The following is a 17,405-nucleotide window of genomic DNA, read 5'->3' on the forward strand; positions in this document are numbered from 1 at the left end:
TGCTGTCACAAGGGGCCTAAAGGACAGCTGGTCAAAACTGATACACATGTTAGATTTAGAGCGTCTACACTAAATTTGCAACCTCTCTGTTCAGGTATGAATGACCTCCCACTTGGGACAGTCATCTCTGAAGAAGAGAGGAGCTGGCTGTTCATGTGCAATGAATTTGTTCAATACCAAGCCCAACACGGTTCAGGAGCTTGGAATTCATCTGTGCTAGCAGTATCTGTGTCTGCAGGGTTCCCTGACTCTGCACAAATCCTGACTTTGCCCCTGGCATTTCAGATACATGAAAATACCTGCTTAGGAAGACAGCAACAAACACAGGACACCTCTTGTATTGTACAGTGCCACCTTGCCTGCCTGAGTGCCAAGGGGAATGTAAATGTGCTCATCAGCTCTTTCAACATGTCAAAGTTTCAAACATGGGGAAAGACAATCAAGGGTGGAGAGAGTAGTAACAATGCGTGCTGCAGTCATTGGAGTAGGATGCAAAGGTTTGTGGCACTGTCAAAGAGCTGAAGCCAAGAGGAAGATGGTACTCTACTTAATTTCACTTTGCTCACTGAAGTGGCGTGAATCTGCTTCTCCCTTTCGCAGATGTACAAAAGTAGAAGAGGGGAAAAGACCCGTTAGTTCCTCAGGACACAAGGGTGCTTAGACAGCATGAACTTCCATTGTAGTGCCACAGGAGCCAGGATGAGATGGTGGACACTGTCCCCAGACCGTGGTCAAGCCCAGGAGAGGGGATGAGGGACGTCTCACAAGCCCTCCTGGGAGGTTGGTTCACCAGTGTTCCAGACTTTCTAACTTCTGTAGCTGCAGACAATCAAAAAACATGCACACTGTTAACTTTTGTACCTATCTCTCCTTTAGAAGCTCTTCTGCTGAAATAGTTCAGAAGGTAGGGAAATTCATTTTTTCTTCTTATGAAGAGTTTGTACTCATTTCAGATGAGTTTATTTTCTCATGTGGTGATTGCAACCACTTATTTCCCATATTATTGGACTTAGCTTTTTTCCAGTTTCATGATCCTGTGTTTTGAATGCTTTTGTTCTCAGTCTGGAAAGAGTAGCAGAAAAGTTTGCTGCTTGACAACTTCTGAAGTTTTTATTTCGCAATTCACAGAAAAGATATGGGTATCATTTGTATTATAATTATTGCTCAATAATCACCACATTAATGTTACATTTCTGCTGTCATAGAACAGCTGTCAAAATTTAAAGATGGAAAAACAACAAGAAGCAAGAAAAACCAAACCACAGTTATTTGTGCACTTTAAAAGCCTCCATTTGCAGTAGATTTTGTGATATAAAATTTTTCATGCAAGTTCAGAGGAAGGAACACCTTTTTAGGCAACTTTCTAAAATGTTATCTATTCCTTGTCTATAATCTGGAATACAATTTTAGCTCAAATGCACCTATTTATCACTGCAATATGTTTTTTATTTCTAATTATTCCTCTTCTTACAAATACAGTCAAATGTCTGAAAGACAGTTTTGTTCTTCTACTGCATCAGCTGTTGTTGTACAAGGAGAAGGAAGGAAACTTTGGCACTTATGCAGTTTCACTTTCAAGGGATAGATCATTCTAGGGATGAGGAAAGAAAATCATGACTGCATTTTTTGCCATATGTGGTACTAACATGAAAAATCGTCTGCTTTTTCTACAGCTGGCTGAACACTGTGGGGGATCCCCAGAAGATACAGATTAGTGAATGCATTTGTACTTTATTGTTACTGACAAATAACTCCCACTAGCTCACAAGAGTTGATGGACAGTGTCACAGTAAATGACAAGGCTTGACTCCTCTATTATCATCAGTTTAAATTTGGTCATTTTTCCTGTGTGAATTCTAAAAATAATATTTCCAAGTGTTTAAAATATGTTTAAGCTGATATATTGAATACCCCTGAAGACTTACTCTATAATAGCTTTCTTTAGAATGATACACTAACTCCTTCCCCTCCCACACACCATTTTCCCTTTTCTTTTACATAACAAATTTCTTTAAAAAAATAGAGTGTGAGACAGAAAGCTTATATTTCAGGGAAGAATGGCGTGAGGGGCCAGGGAGGCCGCATAATTGGGTGTGATGTGTCAGTTTCTCTAGTGACTGTCGGGACTATTCTGTCATCACTTCCGCAGCGCGAAAGCGAGAGGACTGCACAAATCCCCACGTCTCCCGTGACTTAACCAAACACTGGAGTCTCTAAGAGAAAGTTAGTCAGGAGGTGTGCAGGTGTTTTATACATTAGCAAAGAAAGCAAGAGATGGAAGGGATTGAAGAGAAAGACAAAGGATGAGATAGTGTGAACCAGCATATTCATACAGGTTATGTAAGAATAGCAAATTGTAGTAAATTGCACCCCTAAAAAAAAATAAGTAAAGTAAAACCCAACAGTCTAAAGTTACCCTAGCTAGAGGCAAATATACCTTATTTTACAGCTGTGGGCTACTCTGCAAACACAGCTTTTTCATTATTTCTCTAGCTGCTCTCTTTTCCCTAAAGTCAAAACAGAAAAAACAAACAATACATCACACTTCACCTACCTTCTGAGCAATTTCTGAGTGGGCAGATAAACACAGTAGGTAGTTAAGAGACACTGCAGCTGTAGCTTTTTCTCCCTGAACCTTCCAAAGAATTATCCTGTCAGTCACAATGAGCAGAATTCATTGCCCCTACTTTAGTTGCTAAAAATACAGACCTTCAGATAGGAGCTGGTCATCTCTTTATATTCAAATTAAAGAAATAGGCAGATGTCCAGGATAGTTCATCTGACAAATTTTAGGTATCAGTCTCAAAAGAAGAAATACACCCTAAGAGTGTAATTTGATTTCAACATATTTGGAAGAGCGTAGGCTCATTATTGAGATGCAGACATCTGTACACGCAGTGCATTATAGTCACAGCACATTGACTCAGTGGCTCCTTGTATGAGAAAATGATGCATCTACATTTAAAGAAGCAAACAAAGGAATATCCTAGCTTGTTTATTTCTGTTTTAACAAATTCACATTTAAACCATGCCTAGTTTTGTGGAAGAAAACTATTATATATTGTACTTTGGTTTTGCTAGACTCCTCTGCATTTATACTATGTTCAGTTAACCAGGAATCCTCACTAAAAGCTAGGGTCATGATCCTCTCCCTTTCTGGTTCTGGACCCCTAAAGGTCCAGAATGTAAATTTAAGTGGCAGAAAATCAAATTATATTCACTGCATGCCTACTGGAACTCGATTACCTAGATTTTCTCACATAAATGTTTCTTTGTCTTTGGAAACAGTCCCATATCAGAATGAGTGACATTAATTGATACAATACCAACTTTATTTCAGGCATACAACATGTGTTTCAACCTGCATCAAATCATGGACCAGAAATTACTTTTTGCCTTTCTGTACCTAGACAATTTCTTAATTGGATAGTAAATTAGGCACAGACTAAGAGGAAGAGTTTATACTCGGCCCCTGTGAGTTTATCAACAAAGCAAATCTCCCCTATGTTATGTTTCACTGATTGCTTTCACCAGTGAAGTTGGCACTGCAGAAGTTCACTTCTACAGGACAAGCTGTTTTAGAGCCCTTGGACCTGAAACAAGAAATGTGATTTCTAGCACCTGATGCTGCCATGATTTATATATTTACATTATATATTCACATGCAGGGAATTCCACAGATTTCCAGAACATTAGGAATGTACAAAAATTAGGGATATGCTACTACCTTTGAGATGTTTAAACCATGATATAAACTTCAGCTCTGTGGACTGACACTATATTTCACAGTGATCTAGGAACAGGATTTCAGGCCACCATCTACTATTTTGAGTCCCATGTCTCATACACAAAGGTAACTGCACAGTAAAAAGAGCCCAGAAGGACGTACAGATTGAGGTCTATGCAATACTGTAACCTGTGACAAATCAAGGCCCAGTGTAAATTAAAAAAAAAAAAAAAAAAAAGGAAAAAGAAAGAAAATAGGAAGGAAGAAAAAAAGAGAGAAAAAGGAAATAAAAAAGGGAAAGAAGAAGGAAAAGAAGAGCAATAGAAAGTCATAGGAAGAAAATAGAAATGTATTGTTACTATTTTAGATCTTTGAAATAAGAAGAAATTTGTAAATGGAAAGAGTAGAGCGTGTGTACAGTGCCACATCTCAGACCTGTTTCAAGGAAGAGTAATCTCTATTTTTTTAAAACCTCCCATCTTTAAGCTGGGGAAGAAAAACATACCCAATAGGTTATCTGAAAGTGAGACTCTTAATAAATATATCATATGTAAATTATTTCAGATACTACTAGAATTAACCTGAAATAGCACTTGAAGTTCCAAACTAAAGCTAGCCTGAATGCCCTAATTTGAAGCAAGCAGATAAATTTGGTTTACAATATTTTTTATTATTAGGATGGGATTCAGGAATGCATAAACAATTTTGGAGTAGTAGTCCTTTGATCAGAGCTAGAAAGCCTGAGAAAACTTACAAGAAAGCTTATTCTTAATAGATGAACTTCATCTTCTTTGGGGTAAACAGCATCCAGGCACCACTAGGCACATGAGAAATGCCGAAATGAGCACAGCCGTGTATCTTGCACTATTTGAAAGACTTACATTAGAAGAGCATGCAAAAACAGAAACAGATTTTCTTTCTACTCTCTCTCTGCATTATATATTACGTTATTACTGCCAGACGTGAGACCTGTGGAATTTGAAAAAAGCTTTCTTTATGGGCATGACAATGAATAGGATGAGCTCCAGAAATACTATGCCATTGGGTATGTGTTCTGGGACAGGTGTCCCAACCAAAGAAAATTTCTTATTTGACTTTGTTAGTCCAAAATGTACATTAATCACCTGACAGGGTCGCGGCAGAGATCATAAGATTTATTAGTTCAAATATCAGACATTTAGTTCAAACATTTCACATACAATAGGACATAAAATTATTAGTTTCATATTATAAAAATGACTGTAAGTGTCCCATTTGGCTTGCAAGTCTGCAGCCACAATAGAATTGAGAGGTAAAAAAAAAACCTAACACAAAAAATGCCTTGAAACACATCATACATGGGAGATTTTCTATTTGAGAGGGAACTCATGCAAATGTAGGGATCAGAAATCCTTTTTTTTCAAATGCCATAACTATTGATTTCACTACAAAATGCCTTTGAATTAATTTTTTTCAGAATGGGAAACATTTATTCACTTAGCAATTTTATACTTGCAAATTCTACGATATAATTTCCTTTAGTTTCTGTTTTTAACAAGAGGGAAGCCTGCTTGACTCAAGCATTCATGGTCATCTTTTGTTCAGCAGCAAAGCTCTCTGTGTGAAGGGATTGTGAAGAAGGCAGAAACTATAATTCATCAGTACTAATACAGAGCAACAAAACAGAGCAAACTACAGAACAAAGTTATTTGTGTTTAATTTCACTAAATTTCTATTGTGTATATATGTTTGTGTCTATTAAATGTAATTTCAGTCATTTTGCCATTTAGAGCAGAAAAGGTTTCATCTTAAGTAACAGTACTTTTAGAACTGTTAAAACTGTTAACTGTCCGTTTTAAAAAGATACCCATATGTGTACACTAGTAGGCGTCAATGTTGTTACCCCTCTTGTTTAAACTAGGGTTATTCAGATTTCATTAAGCTACTGCAGGAAATATTTACAATATTTACAAAAAAAACTTCTTGGGGCAATGGACTTTTGCTAAACACACTTTTCTAAAAACCCACCTCAGTAATGAGAATTGAATGAATAATCTTCCAAGGCTGATTCCTAGTAATACAGGAGTGGAGAAACAGTAATCAAATGATGCAGTTAAATAAATAATTTGATATTACTTTTTGTTTCATAATAAAGACTGTTGAATTGCATATAAAGAAGATACTTATGATAGAGAGCTTCAGGGACAACTCAGTGCTATTCAACACCCTTACTGAGATACAGATTTCCAATTTTGAGGCATCAAATTCCCACATATTTCATTATTCTTGCTAAAGCATCAGCCAAACAAATGGCAACCAAACTGACATGCTACTCCCAACTCAAACCAAATGTAAGGTCTGATCCTCTAACTTAGAAGCCAGCCATTATCTTTCCAAAGATCTTGGGCAGAAGTAAAAGTTTACCTGAGCAAGATGAGCGCTGACTGGAAAGTAAAGCTGCATATGGCTTGTCCAACCTTTTAATCAAATGTGTCTGTGCTCAGTTAGAGCAGAAGTAGAAACAGTTGTCTGGGCCAGGTAAATTGTCTGGAAATACATTAATTTAATAAAATACATTTTTTGTAAGGGAATCCATGCCAGTAATTTTTAAAGCAATCTTCTTCAGAATAAGATAAAAGGCCATGTAATTAAAATAACAAAATTTTAAACAGGAAAATGGATTAAAAATAATTTGAAATGGAGGACATTTGTTAGTGGACATCCACAGGATTCTGTGCAGTTCAACTGCCTCATAAATGACTTTCAAAAAATATTTTGGCACCACAAAAATTAATCATTTGGTCACAGAAATATTTCATGATTACAAGATCGGGAAAGAAAAATTTACTTTCAATGAATATAAAATCAAATATAGACAGAAAGTGCAATTGAAAAAATATCACAACGGATAATAATGTCAAGTTTAAGGAAGGCTACTATGGGCACATAATGGACAGTAAGTACTAGCTCAATATGTAGCAAAATAAAAAAATACAGGTAAACTATTTAGATTTTTTTCTGTAAATAACAGAGGGTAATATAAGTCATTGACGTAGCAACCATTTATTTAAGACTGGATGCTGTTCATAAAAATATAGCAAATCTTCAAAAAATACAAAGAAGTGTACTGAAGATGACAAGGAATGAACACAAATACATGTGCCATTCTCTAGACAGGTAAATTGACTAGATTTGGGACCCTTCAGCACTGTAAAATCATGGTACAAGAAAATTTGTTCCCTCTTTATGTTCTCAAGTAAAAATTTCCACTGTCTCACAACAGGAGAACTAGGGAATATCAAATTACATTATTAGGTGATCCATTTAAAATAAGCACTTTACCAGGAATTTTTTTTTCAAATAATCAATTATTACATTAGTTATTTTACCTAAATCATTGCTGCATCAGGCCACAAGTGTAAATAGAATCAAATGCAACTGGACAAATTTAATGAAATTTAGTGAAGGACGCTAAAATACAATGATGTGGCAAAGCCTATGAAAAGAAATCTCTAAAGACTAAATCATTAGAAAATAGAAAATATTCTCTACTGGGCATTTTCTTGCACTAATTTACTGGCCATTGTCAGAAACAGGCTAATGGACAAAATGTACTTCTCATGTAATTCAAAACAATCACTTTTACCCTCTGCCAAAACACCTAGAAAAATCAGTTTATTTTTGTCTAGTGGGATGGAAGAATAAAATATTAGAAACACTGATAAAACCAGCTATATTTTCTAGAAATAAATATATTTTGTGCATTTCCACAATTCTTGTTTAAAAAACACTTCAATTTCTTGCAAGTTAGGAAATTTGAAGTATGTTCAATGACAATTCCCTGAATTTTCAATTTGTTTTGAACTAGTCTTGAACACAAGTAAAATTTCTCTTTCTCTGAAACTGAAAAGCTCTGTTGGGTTACAAGAATAGATTAGCTGTGACTAATCTGCACTGGTTTCATGGCTGTCCTTTGTCTTTCTTAATTGTCCATGGTCAGTAAATTACTAAGCTGTCTCAGAAAAAGCAATATTCTAATATTTCTTTCTGTATTATTTTATAGTATTTCATCAAGTTTTGGAACACTAATATAACTGGTTGATGCAAGTTAAACATGCAAGTAAGTAGATAAAATTTTAACTCAATAAAAGAATTGTTTTACTTTTGAACTATGTTTTCTGGTACACTAATGGAAGTTACAGAAGATCATAATTTTAGCTTAAAATCCCACTAATCCTGGGAAATTAGAGAAATCAGCCAAGGCTTTTTCCACTGACGTATGGCTTCCAGACCTCAGAGAGGCTGAACAGGGAAACAATCTGTTCCCCGTGTAGCAAAAGTCAGCCTGATTCATCAGAAACTCTTTTCCTATTCCCTGAGCTTCGTGGGATCATCACTACTCAAAAAAACTGACAGGGTTTGGTCATCATTCAACACTGAAGCTGCTTAAAAGTGATAAATGTCACAGTTTTACCAGCTACTTCAATTTCCTCAGAGCAAAGCCTTCTATCTTCTGTAACTATTTGCAACTTGATGTTTAAATTATTTCATTACTTCTCTTTTGATAGATCTAGTTATATTACCTCCTTTTTGATAATTACTATTAGTTTCTATGATCCCTAATACTTAAGCAATTTCAAGCTACTTAAAGAATCCAAAGTTACAGTTGACTGTGGTCTTTGACACTACAAATACTTTCGCAGGACTTTCTCTCTTTTTTCAACACACGAAATGTTGTACCATTTTGTTTCACTGACTTTTTAAATTTCTAAAACTGTCCAGTTTTTTTACTGGTGCTATTATTTTTCTTATACATCAGTAGTGACACTTCTGTGACTTAGACAGTCAACTGTCTACTAGTCTACTTGTAAAGTGCAGAAGGGGCAGGGAGTGCTCCACTCTAAATTCCGTCATTTCATTTTTGTCCTAACTCATCTTTTCCACTAAGCAAAACTGCACTACCCACCTATGTCCAGATGTTGCCTTCTCTGCAATTCCTATCCAGAAGGGACATTTTGCCTTATTAGCCAGTTTTTCCATGTTAGTATTTTCAGAGTCAGAATTTGCATTAGCAATTCTACATTTAGTTCTTATTGTCCTTTATACTATGGGAATTTCTCTTACATTCCTCTTTCTCTAACTTAAGACTGACTATGCTACATGAGACCAGTGGTCCCTTCAGTATCAATCACTAAAAGCCTTTGCTGAAAGGTGTGAGGAAATTGTGCTATACACCCTCGTAATGAGTTATCAAGTGGGGAAGTTTCTTCCTCCCCTACTTTAATTAAAGTTTGACTTATATTCTAAAGTTTGAAAACTTAAATCCCTGCCCTAAAATCTTTTCTGACATAAGTCTGAAATTTTTTCTTAGTGACATACACTTCCATGAAACATTATTTTAAAGGCAAGGAGTTTAGGATGCAGGAGAATGCAAGTTATACAGACACAAATCCATGGAATATAATTTAGCTTTATAAATAACTCAACTCTTACATGTGATGCTCTAAATTAATAATTTTTACATTAGGGACAAAACTTAGGAATGTTATACCTCTTGCAGAATTTACTTTTAAAACATAGACAAACATAAACATTACCTAAACCGCCTTTCAAGAAAAAGTAATACAATTATAAAGAGAGAGTTAATTGTAGTAAGGTTTAAAACCAGGAACAAGTCTTATTGAAACACACTTTATTAAAAGTCCAGAAATGAGCTTCAAATAATTTTAATTATTCATAGAGAAGATTCTAGCTTAAGTGTGTATTAAAGTACTTCCCTCTTATTAGCTTTTGCATTCCATTAATTACTTTATAAACTATTTCCTTACCTTAGTCATGCATCAAGAAATCCTGATTCCAGTTTTCCAGTAAGGATGAGGGAGATCTGCATATATGTATAATTATTCAGAATAAATACATGCAATTTATTACAAAAATTGAATAATAAATAAATACTCTCTTTAGTTTATTTTCCATTTGTACAGTAACAATGAGAAAGACTGGACCATGCAATTAATTATCTGCTGACACCAAATATTTCCTGTACTGTTTTTGAATAAACAGCCTGTCTCTCACCCTCTTCTCTTCCTGTTTCAACAGTGTTATTCCCAATTAGTAACCACTGAGATTCCAGAGTCTATATATTTACAGGTAGTTCCCACACATACTGTCTTTTGAGCTGTCACCATTAAGTCTATATCTATAAATAGGGAAATCTGAAGCATCAAATACTTTCTGCTTCCAGTAATGTGCTATTACATGCATGGGCCCTTTTTAACGCTACTTCTCCTGCATTCAGAGTGAATTTGTTTTGATTTAGTCTTGTTAATTAATAATGGATTTCTGAAAACTGTGCAACTTCAGAGAGAAAAACATCTGCATTGACTATATTATGTTTTTCCTTTTCTAATAATTAGTAACCCTACACAATCATTATATAAACTAAAATAAACATTTTTCTCTTTTACAGTTTTTATTGGCCAATTTTTATAACTGTGTACCTGTACCATTGTACACTTCCATACTACATGTAGATACACAGAATGTTTCAAAAGGGGAGCTCAAAGAATTAAGTTTAACAGCACTGAGCAAATCACTCTGCATAGGTTACCATCTATTTTTCCATGAAACGCAGGGTAAAGCATGTTAATGTAAAGTACAGATATTGCAGGGCAGTGTAGTATTACACTGTGCAGGGAGAGCCCTGCAGTCTGCAGCAGCCTGAAACCGTGCACAAGTGCTTACAGCTGCAGTGACATGGTGCTAAGCATGTTTTAAGACTAGTCCCAGTCGAGCGGCATCTTATCCAACCAGAAACAATCCCACAATCCAGCTCTTTTTAAGTGATCATCCTTGTATCATAACAGATTTAGGTTGCAGCTACTTTGGATTATGGTTAATCTAACCTTTATCCATTCACATCTTCACCTGAAACTTACAAGGACCAAGAGTCAATTGCCAGGGCATAATTCACAATGACACTGATCTCTCCTTCCTCACTCTAATTATCTGGATTAAGAATAACACTTTTGAGTAATTATTTTCACATTGGATAAACATTAAGCTTTCCTGGATTTATCTGAGCTTTTTCTTAACATGAAATAGATCCGAGCAGGCTTATAAGAACATAACTGACAGCGGTGACAGCTTAATCAAGGAAACCCTAAACAACTAAAACAATAGGAAATGTTTGTTTCACATTGTTTTGAATAATCAAGAGCCAGTAACTTGATAACCCACTAGCAAACTATCTACTCATAGACCAAAGAAAAAGCAATATCCAGGCAGATCAAATTCAGTGACTCGTACTGTCTTAATAAACATGCAAAATTTTCTCTGATGCAGTTCCAGCTCAAAAGCAAACGTGACTTTTTACCAGTGGCAAAAAATATACAAGACTACAAAGCTGCTGATTTACACAAGGTATCATGGGATGAGAAAGAAAAAAAACATATTACCAGTCTGCTAAATTTATAATTAAAATGAATCAGTTACCAGCTGTATCACTTCAGATGACAATTTCTGAAGAGACTGCATTGTCCATCTCAAGCTACACAGACTCCCCAAAATTGATATCACAAGCAGGCTAGAAAAATCTTCCAACCTTGTCTTTGAAACTACCTACGATCATATACAATTACTCACTAAAATCACATCACAGAACCCAATTGCACTTTGGCTTTGCAGATCCACAGATAACCTCTTAAAGAGCAAACTCCCTTACTGTGTCGACCCCTGACCTCGAGCTCTTTTTCCAATCTCCAGTAGCACCACATGTTTCTTTCCCAGAGTGAGCCAGGACTTAGAGTTGCAAGGTTTCAGAGGGGTAGCAAGTGCTCCAGCAATCATAACTTTGAGGTTAAGGGAGCACACTGCTAATATCTCATTCGCAAACTTTAATGCATTCCTTATATTACTACTTAATTTTGTTTGAACATTATTTATGAAGGACTTTTCTGTAAGTATTTTTCCATTTGTGGGAGGCTTTTAATAATTAATAAGTAATAATTTTATTTGGCTCTTAAAAGGCTTTAAAATGTTATGCCTCAATTGAATACTTTAGCAGCCACTGGAAGGTGAATTACAAAGAAAAGTATTCACATCTTAATTTTAGGAATTATTTTAAAAGTTGATCAAATAAGGGGCACAGACAATTTTGTTTAATAACTTGACTTTCCTAGGGCTCCACAATAGCAATTAGACCACTGTGATTTTCTCTTCTCATGCTTAGCAATAATAAAGAGTAAAACTAGGCTTTTATTGTGGTTTATGATTTCTATGATTTCTTCATCACGCCAAGGGTAGAACAGGAGCTATGGAAGAGCATTTTGAGTTAGCTTTCAAAACACAGAGGACAGAACACCACAATTCTGGGCACTTAGCTGTGGCTGAGGCAAAACAATAAGAGTTATATCAGATGGAACCTCTTGCTGTGCATGTGCAAAATCCTGCTAATCTGGAGTTACATTCTGGATGTGCACATATATTTATCTCAATGAGATATGAACAGCATCCATGAATATTGACATATATTCACCTGCATGTTACTGACAACATACTGTGATGACAGGCAAGGATTCTTGCACTTTTGATCCCTTACCCCTCCCAGACAGAGACAGCCTTTATTATTTTCTCTGAGTGCTGGGTCTTTCAAAGTGTTCTCTCATCTGCTTTTAATGGATACTGGAAAATGGTCTGCAAAAATTCCTAAGAGAGCAAAAGGGACCTGAAGACTTTTAAATGATCCAGGAACTGAGAGCCTTGGAGATACTTCTTGGTGTGACAATAGCCCTACTTCCTAAACTGTATTGTGCGATATCTTTAAGATTGAAAACCCTGAAAACTGTCATAGAATAGCTGAGATTGGAAGGAATCTCTGGAGATTGTATTGTCCAACCATGCAGACATGATACAGAGAATTTCTGTGTGTATTGAATGCACATTTTTATCTGGAAAGTACTAATTAATACATTAACTTTTTATTTAAAACCTATTCAAAATAGTCCACTTTTTCAAAAATCGAAGATTTCCAGAAAATGGTAATAGCTTCTACAAAACTCCTAGATTTTTACTTTAAGCAACACTCCAGCCATCCTGTGAAATGATGACTTTGAAATCTTTTGCTTTCACACTTTTTTTTTCTTCCAATAGACGTTACTACATTGTTAAGCAGATGTGCTCCTCATACTTTAATTTACATCTACTGTAAAATCACCCAAAAGCATTCACCTGCTGAAACTAATATATTCATCAGTGAGTATGCTTCTTAAATTTGCTCTTAGCATGAAGCAAAATGTAGATATGCTGAAAAGCAAACAGAGACTAAAACAATCTTGAAAACTGGTGAAACACTCTAAAAATTAGTAAGGAAAAATATAAGGTAGGTATCAATAACTACACAAATGGAGGATGAGAAATAACTAGTTAGGGGTGCTTTTAATGTGGACCAATTTCAGAGTGTTCAAGAAGAAAGAAGAAGCACTATCAACAGTACAACAAGGAATTTAGGAAAATCTGGACTAATTTAGGAAGAGAAATAGATTATAGGTCTTGAAATAGCTGAAGACCTTATTCTACTCTGAGTCTTTGTTGGATGAATGAGGTAGCTAAAATTACTTAAAGAGATTATATGTTGGAAAATATAAGGACAGGGGAAAATTGCAGTAGGCTGTTTTGGGGAATAAAGCATCTCCCACACCAGTGATCATGGGGAATAGATTGGATAGAAGTCCATCAAGAACAACACCATTACAGAGGACTCTTCTGTGAATTAGAAAGGGAGTACATGACAGCTGCTTTTAGCCCTATATTCCAAGACTACAGTGTTAGGTGAATTCCAGGAGAAATTGAGTGCATTCTGGTTTTGGCTGGGATAGAGAGAATTTTCTTCAGAGCATTTGATACAAGGCTGTGCTTTGGACTTGTACTGGAAGCAATGTTGATAATACAGAGATGTTTTTGTTACTGCTGAACTCATCAAGGTCTTGACAGAGTCAAGGTCTTTTCTGCCTCTCACCCTACCTCATCAGTGATGAGTCTGGGCGTGAACAAGCTGAGAGGGGACACAGCCAGAGGAGCTGACCCAAAATGACCCAAGGGATATCTCAGACCATGTGGTCAGCACATAAACCTGGGGGAATAAGGAAAGAGGGGACATTCAGAGTGATGGCATTAGTCTTCCCAAGTCACCATTACATGTGATAGAGCCCTGCTTTCCTGGAGGTGGCTGAACACCTGCCTGCCCATGGGAAGCATTGATGGAATTTCTTGTTTTGCTTAGCTTTCTTTTGGCCTTGCTCTAGCTGTTAAACTGTCCTTATCTGAACCCATGAGTTTTCTCACTTTTGCCCTTACCATTCCTTCCTCCATCCCATCAGTGGGGAACAAATGAGGGATTGCGTGGTGCTTACCTGCCAGCTGAGGTTAAACCACAACAGAATGAAACATCAAATATCCTTCTCGACCTGGTAAAAAAGTGGTTTTGATTAAAATATTTTTTTCTCAATAGAAAATTAATTGATGACTGGGTATTTTTGCCTATATCATGTCTGCCTTCTCCATAGCACATTGAAGACTATGATTTTCACTGGATTTATAATAATCCACTGCAATTTCTAATTAAAATATTTTCCCTGGTTTTGTTTCCATGCTATATTCCCTAACTTGGTTTTCTACCTCAGTACTTTCCCAGTGTAGACCAATCTTTTTCACGTATTAACATAAAGAACATAATTTATAATGAAGATGCTTCATACATACCTTGTTTAAAGACATGTGTGATTTATCCACACATTAACACAGTCTAATTCAAATGTATTCATTCAGACATTATATGGAAAACTGAATCAAACCTGAGTTTTGGCTAAACAAGACCAGGTGTGGAACTGCTGACTTTCCCCAAAGATGTCAAAACATAAACCACTCAATTTATGGTCAAATCAATAGTGCATGTGTTAAGGAAATGCTTAATTTTTTGTCTTGTATTTATAGAACTAGTCTGTATTTTATACAGGGCAAACATTATTCTCTCCTGCCCCTTCTTTCACACTGATTTTTTACTGGAAAAATGAAGACTTTTCTGATTATTTCCCCTCAGATATTAGGAAACTAAGAGGAACTAAGCTAGAAGGAATGCACAGCTCTGCCAGTGGTACCTTCATGATTTCGTAGAGGAGGAAACTTTTAAAATTTTTACAAGTACAAAGAGTGTGCTTTTATTATTTTTGGAAAGAGAGAAATTTGATTTTTAAGTATTCCTGTGTGTAAATTAGGAATAAATTTATGAGCAGATGCATGGATCCATTCAGCAACTCCTGAAAATATCAGTGCTGAACTCTAACAGGAAACACCACTGAAACAGATAGAAGGGCTGAGTGGTTGCATTCTTTTACCCCTTGGACAGGCTTAGCGCTTCTCTTATTATTATTTTGTCATTCCAGTGGTACAAAATTTTCTAGCAAAGAACTAGTCTGAAGACAGACTCTGACAACAATCCAGAACATATTATGTTAGCTGACAAAAGGAAACGTTTTTCTATACTCATGAGGAAGCTGGGCAAACTGATTCAGATGTAAGAAGAAGTGTGCTCAAGTTAAACATTCTTTGATGATCATATCTGCCTTCAGGGAACCATTGAAAATGTGGCTACCAGGCTTCCACCAGAGGAAATTGATGAGATCTCAGAGAGGATGGAGGCACGGGCCTTTTTTAGTTGAACCACCATGATCCCCACTCTGTCCAAGTGCTCTAGAGAGTGGTTTTATTGAGGGGACTGGGTAGGAGCTTTATAAGAAACACTGTCTGTGGGAGTGTTTGCCTGAAACAGAAGGCAAACACCCAAAAATACTTGCTTTAACTAGGAAGCACTTGTGTCCCACAACCTGAACACTGAAAACTAAATTGCTGACAAAGCATTTCTTCGAATTCAATGGCAAATGGCAATGGCAAATTCAAGACTGGCTGTCATGGAACAATATCTCATTTCTTTCATGTAAGTTCTCCTCTCTTTAGTTCACTCTAAAAAGCCCACATAACTCTGACAGAAATAAAAGACAGACCACCCTGAAAACAAAACCTTACAAAAGCCCTTTCTGGAGACTGTTTTTTGAGGACAGATGCAATTTAGCAGCTTAATGTCTCAGGTACTAAAATAATACTTCCCATTAGAGGAAACAATATAGTACTGTTGTCAGAAAGGTAATAAAATATTTGATTATACAAAACAGAAATCTTGTCTTTCTGCAGGAACAAGGAATAATCAAGTCCCAGTCTACAGACAACTTCTGGAATACAGTCCTATTTTAGTTCCAATCTCTTGATAAAAGACATTCAATTTTTTTTTTTTTAGGGAGAACTAAACCTTCCTTGACACTTGCAGAGGATAAATAACAAGACAGAAGAAATTTTGGGGTTTTTTTGTTTGTTTTATTGATTTTTCTGGAGAATGGTGTTATTGCAATATATCCACCCTGATACAGTATTAGCTTTAGAGGTAATGATAAATAATCATCCATGTAAGATATATCATTATTTTTATATCATTTATACTTTGTCAAAATATATTCCCTTTTGGTGGGGTTCAGTCATGACATTCTGAATAGTCCAAAATTTCAGAACAAGATGCAAGAAATAATAAGTGATTTAGCATGAACCAGGATAGAAGAAATTTTCTCATCAGAGTAGCAGCAAAGCAGGGATAGGGATCCAAACCCAGTCACATGCAGGTCGCAGTTAAATTTGAGCCATAGGTAATAGCACTGCCATATTTCTGAGAAGCACTGAACAGAACATCCCACCAGAAATATTTTCTATAAAACCTACTGGTTTTAATATATTAACGTGCATAGGCACAATGGTTAACATTCTTTTTCAATTAAAATACCATATATAGCAACTATAAGGAGGATAAATTCAACTTCTACTTAGAAATGACAGTTGCTTATTCTTTCACATCATCAGCAAGTCACCCACAGGTGCAGAGAGCTCTGCCTTTCCAGCCACAAGGATTTCAGATGCTAGATTTAAAATGACATACAGTAAGGCAGAAATGAAAATTAAGTGTCATGTATTCCTTCATATAAAAAGGAACACCTATCAGTAAGGGGAGGACAGCATTTTTGGGGTGGTGGTGGTGTTTCATTTTGTTTCAAGTCTTTTGTATTCAGCTGCTATTTCAGTTAGTAATACAAGTGACACTTAGTAGTCTATAAACAAAATGTTCTCCTTTCAAATCTAACCCAGCATCCTCAAGTTTAACATATGCTTCACAACAGGCTAATTCAGAAACATTTTTTTTTCATATACATGCTTTATATTCAGAAAGCATTTTGCAAAATGTTTCTTGCTACTCAAGAACCCTCTTGCTTTGGGTTGCCATTGTTTTATACCAACAAAACCTTGTCACTCTCATTCTCTGCCTCAGGAAGTTGTAAAACTGTGATCTTATTTCAGATATTAGGAATTCCAAATTGAAAATTAATCACCTTGGACTTTTAAGAAGTTGCAGCTATATGAAAATAAATTTGAAATCAACCTTTTTTCATGTCCACCTGCCATTTTTATAGAAGTCAAAACCATATGTGCTTCCTCTTTGAAGTCTGTTTTTGCCCTCTAATGATAGCCTTCACATTCCACTGTATTGTTCTGTTAGCTATAGCTTTCCATCAGCCAACAGGGGGCAAGGGGGAGAAGAAAAAAAAAA

The 17,405-nt window shown here is 35.9% G+C and overlaps 1 long non-coding RNA gene across 1 annotated transcript; it reads right to left on the reverse strand.

The window, feature by feature from the left end:
- Nucleotides 1–136: 136 nt before the first annotated feature.
- LOC140683867 (uncharacterized) lies at nt 137–9,594 on the reverse strand. Its single transcript, XR_012055439.1, has 5 exons — nt 9,535–9,594; nt 6,131–6,253; nt 5,735–5,777; nt 4,482–4,591; nt 137–819 (listed from the first exon to the last, which is right to left on the reverse strand). It is a non-coding gene; the product is annotated as an uncharacterized lncRNA (long non-coding RNA).
- Between the last annotated feature and the right edge of the window lie 7,811 nt (nt 9,595–17,405).

This window comes from Taeniopygia guttata, chromosome 4 (assembly GCF_048771995.1).
Source record: "Taeniopygia guttata chromosome 4, bTaeGut7.mat, whole genome shotgun sequence".
Lineage (NCBI taxonomy): Eukaryota > Metazoa > Chordata > Aves > Passeriformes > Estrildidae > Taeniopygia > Taeniopygia guttata.